The sequence below is a fragment of the Rhipicephalus sanguineus genome, chromosome 7 (genome assembly GCF_013339695.2).
Source record: "Rhipicephalus sanguineus isolate Rsan-2018 chromosome 7, BIME_Rsan_1.4, whole genome shotgun sequence".
Taxonomy (NCBI): Eukaryota; Metazoa; Arthropoda; class Arachnida; order Ixodida; family Ixodidae; genus Rhipicephalus; species Rhipicephalus sanguineus.
Genome location: NC_051182.1, coordinates 1,990,496 through 1,995,160, shown reverse-complemented (window position 1 = coordinate 1,995,160; position 4,665 = coordinate 1,990,496). Strand labels below are relative to the sequence as shown.

The 4,665-nt window shown below is 42.9% G+C and overlaps 1 long non-coding RNA gene across 1 annotated transcript; it reads right to left on the bottom strand.

Annotated features, from left to right (window-relative positions):
- Positions 1-3,039: 3,039 nt before the first annotated feature.
- Positions 3,040-3,851, bottom strand: LOC125759224 (uncharacterized). Its single transcript, XR_007416758.1, has 2 exons — positions 3,800-3,851; positions 3,040-3,703 (listed from the first exon to the last, which is right to left on the bottom strand). It is a non-coding gene; the product is annotated as an uncharacterized LOC125759224 (long non-coding RNA).
- Between the last annotated feature and the right edge of the window lie 814 nt (positions 3,852-4,665).

Sequence of the window (4,665 nt, the reverse complement as noted above, 5' to 3'; positions counted from 1 at the left end):
TAGCAACATGAAGGTACATAAACAGGCTCCTGTCTAACTTCAAGTCTCTTCAATAAACCTCTGTCCATCAATCAGGTTAATGTTGTATCCATTAGGCCCAGTTTCTCCCACTGTTTCCTCGTGGCTGGCAGCACTTTGAGGCAGTGTGTTTGAAGGCACTGGCTGCTCTGTCAGCCTAGTTCAGGTGACCATGCTTCCTCATTAGTGTGCAAGAAAAAAAATTGGTTGGTATATTAATAACATCACCATAATCTCAGAACTGTTGTGTTGTGCATGGAAAAGTAGGTAATAGTTGCAAAGTGGGCAAGGTACTGATTCATTTTGAAAAAGCAGTTAGATCAGGGCGGCAAGATAAACAAAACAGTGTGTCTTGTGTCCATTATCTCCTTATTCCTAGGTCTAAATATTGTTCCAAAGATTACACGTGCTTCATTGCTTTGAGGAACTCCGCAGCAAGCAATAATTAACTGCCTGTAAACTTGTTTGCATAGTGATTGTCACAACACACAGGTGTGAATTATTTCTGCTAACAGCAGTCTGAATTTCATAGAATTCGTACAGTGAAAAATGTGGAGCTCATCAGTTTTTCCACTTATGTTTCATACTGTTATGATTGAAGTTTCATTTGTGTCAACTTTGTTGCTAAACGTAGAGTTCAAGTGAACCTCATTAAAAAGGAAAAAAAGATGAGGGCCTCCAGATTAACATTGACGATGTGTCACCGACATGTATACCATAAAAGCGACAACAACAAATCCCTCCTGAGACCAACTATGTCTCCTCACCTAATTTACCACCTGTCCTGATCATTATTGACACCACTGGCTCCACATACCAACCATACAGGTCAGCTTGGACCGTGGACTAGGGGAGGATGACGACTAAGTGGGCTTTGATTAATTTACGTTATCCCGTGTTGCATGGACGGATTGGATGAAATGGAATTTCTATGGGTGTGCGTATAGTGAAATTTTATCTCGAATCGAATAGTGCCGAACAGTGGCCAAACAGATCCAATACAAAAGATTTTGTGAAAATTTAAAGAAAGGACAAAGAAATGAAATCTGCTTATGCCCTCGAACATAAAGCGCGGTGAGTGACTGGTACCGAATGCCTACAAATTGTCATGCATAGACACAACCTGTTCCACATGACCTGGCTTCAGATTCTCTCGCCGTGACGCGACTGTGTTTCCTGCAGTTGAGAGCATGCGTTCACTGAGCTGCCCTTATTTATATATCTGATTTACACAAAACGTGTACCGCCAGTTACGGCAAGACAAAGGGAAAATGAGGGACTCTACGGTGCGGTGACAGCTTTTTTACGCGCTTGTTCGGGAGGTTTTCTTCTTTTTACGCTTTTATGGGCGCGCAAACATGTTGATAGCGCAGCCGCCATTCCAGTCAGCAGCGGCACTCCTAACCTCCCAACGGCTAGAGGGGGTGCAGTAGCCAGTCTTTTTTTCACCTATGTCGCGTAACATGGCTCATCTCACAACGGTGATGTTGTGCTTCATCGTCATGAGTGCTCCCAGCTCAAAAATATTCGGGCTCCCGTTCACAGCAGCATTTTAACTGCGTGACGGAACGATGGGAGTTTCTGAACGAGTGGTGTGCTGCGGCAGTGACGACTGCACAACGTGAACAAAGTTTGACACGTGAAGCCAATCGCTGACGGTTTCACGGGCCAAAGTCAATGTTTTACGGCGCTTGAGGCATGCGCAACCAAACTACGCAATAAGTCCGTGTCATCATTTCAAAAGCGAAGTTATGAAGAGTTTGACAGTGCGGAAATAACATAATCTCTTTTAAAATAAACATGCACTCGTTTTTGAACCAGGATATTGGTAAAAGTATTAACGAAAGGCCTGCTGAATGACGTTAGTGTTAGTTTTATCCACCCTGCCCTAACCACGTGGAACAATTGGCCTTTGTCGTGTTTCAGATATTCGTCCTGTCTACTTCTTTGAAACTTCGCGTACTAGCTATTCGAAAGTCGAATCAAGTTATTCGATTCGAATTCGAAACTCGAATATTTGCACACCCTTAAGGATTTCCCAACATAAGTTTACTTACAGTCTATTGACATCATACATAGATAAGTTTGAACATAGCCCTTGCATTCATGTTGCAGGACCCAGATGGCACTAAAAAAAGTAAACAGAAGCCGCTGCTTGCATAGCATTAGTGCATGCTTGGATGGTAAGCAATATTGTCTGCAGGAGCATGGCAATCACACTAAAAGAAATAAATTACTGCATAGCCTTATTATGCAATTTTATGCATTAATGAAAATTCACATTTTGCACATTCTTTTTCAGACGGTGTGGATACGGAAGACGCTCGGCCTCCGAGTTATTACATCGTCTTCTATACAAGTCTGATTGTGCTCTTGACCCTCTGCCACACATGCCTCTCCACTGCCTGCACGGTGAAGCTTAGGAACTCTGAGACTCGCATCACAGCAAGAGTCGAGTGCCCTAACACACACACGTATACACATGGTGATGTAAACCTCTTGTTGGCGACAAGCCAAAGGGTAACATTGACTTGGCAATAGCATTGCTGTTTTCTGGATTGAATGTTGCCTCCAGCCTATGAATGATGCTTTTCATGGGTCTCCAAGCAGTCATTGAGCAATCTTTCTTTTGAAGTAAGGCATGTTGCTGGTATAGTTGGTTCATAAATTTGGAAGAACGTTTAAACTGCACGAGGAAGACGACACGTTTGAAACATATAACACGCACAAACATGAAGTGCAGACTTTCAAGTGTGTTTATTTCTTGAAGGTAGTACATTTATAAGAGTTTGCAGAGAGCAATTGCACTGATAACTTAGAATAACAGAGAGCTGAGCTAGTTGGTAAGTATTCATTCCAAAAATACAGGGCGTGCAAACACGGACACAAAAAAGAAGTGATAATCTAACAGGCTGCGAAAATGGTGGCAAGACCAGAGGCGCATTACAATTGCAGAAGGGTCAATCTTAGAGTGACCAACTAAGAAATTTATTTCCTTTTTTGTCTTTTTTTGCGACGAAGAAGCCTTGATGACATCTTTCTGTTCTCATTTTTGCATTAGAAAGGAATTTAGTTTTTTCCAGCTGAGGAAAACAGCTCATGTTGTCGCAGTTCTTGCATTGTAAGGCAAGATTACTGTCCGAGCCAGTGCGCATGCATTGCTCGTGTTCCTGTGCGCATTCATTGAAGCAGCGGCCGGTTTGACCAATATACGACCGACCACAGGACAAAGGAATTTATTAAATAATATTTCACATGCATTTGGTGTACTCATTCTTGTGGTCCTTTGTGCACGAGCCTTGCTCGTTTCTTTCCTTTAGTCAGCAGGGGGCACACTTTTTAAAGATTGCATGACACTAAAAACACGACGCGAATTTCGTACCTTTCTGCTACCTTTTTGATGTGTGATAGGCAATGCAAATATGCCATAACTTAAGGTGGTTGTTGAATCGAGGGTTGCTGTTTCCTTTCTGTAGATTTTATTTTCTGAAGTAGGCTTTCAGAAGTGCTGCGGATTATGTGATCTGGGTAACCGGTGGACAGCAGGCACTCAAGCTGACTGTTGAAACTGGCTACAGCTGTGTGTGCACAGGATTTCTGCAGGGTTGAGAGGAAGCTAGACATGATGCCACGCTTCATGAGTTTGGAGTTTGCGCTCTTGTAATGCAACAGACTTTTGTTAGACCTTGGGTTTTACGACTAGCAAACGAGGGTGTCGGTGAAATGCAGTTTAAAATCTAGAAACTTGGTGCTCTTGTAATGCAACAGACTTTCATTAGACCTTGGGTTGTACGACCAGCAAACGACGGTGTCGGTGAAATGCAGTTTAAAATCAAGAAACTTAGTGCAGTTGATCTTGGTCAACAAACAGTTCGAAGTACGGAGCACAGTGATGTTTAGACACGAGGTGGAACACCGGGTTCTCTGTGACGCATCCTTCAGGCTGCGCAGCAGTGACAGGGTCTTCTATCTCTCGATAGCGGAGGCACTCCTCCTCGCTGAAGTTGTCGAGTACCACGCAATGTTTGCAGTCGCACCTGAAACATCACCAAACAAGCGCTCAAAAATTTCACGTTAAGCTTTGTTCATAAGATAGTGCACGCCATAGAGTTTCTTACAATAATACCTAGAGGGGAATCTGGCGCTAGTGTCTACGCGGGCTCCTTGAGACGCGCTTCAACCACCATGGGAATGATGGGAAGTACAGGCTTCGGATTTGCTTCGGATGGATTAGGTTCTTGAGATTCGCGACGCTTGTTTGCCGAGTCTAAAACAAAGCGATGTGAAGTTATTTACAATCAGAACTTACTTCAGTCTTTTGTACGTAAAACTTATTGCAAAACGTTTACGTGACCGTGAGATGGAACTGAAACCTGGACAAATTCAACCACCAGGGTATGCATTGCTCTGCAATTGTGTTCCAGATTTGGCATCACAAAATAATGAATTATTTTTTTACAACACTTGAAAACAAACACGCTTGTTTTTCCCTCGAAAGTACGCATTATCTATTTATGAAAATAACAATACTCTATTGAGTGAGAAACACTTAACGTATCGTCTGCTGCGATGCCAGGTGCGTCTGTTCAAGTCATAGAGTTTCTTACAATAATACCTAGAGGGGAATCTGGCGCTAGTGTCTACGCG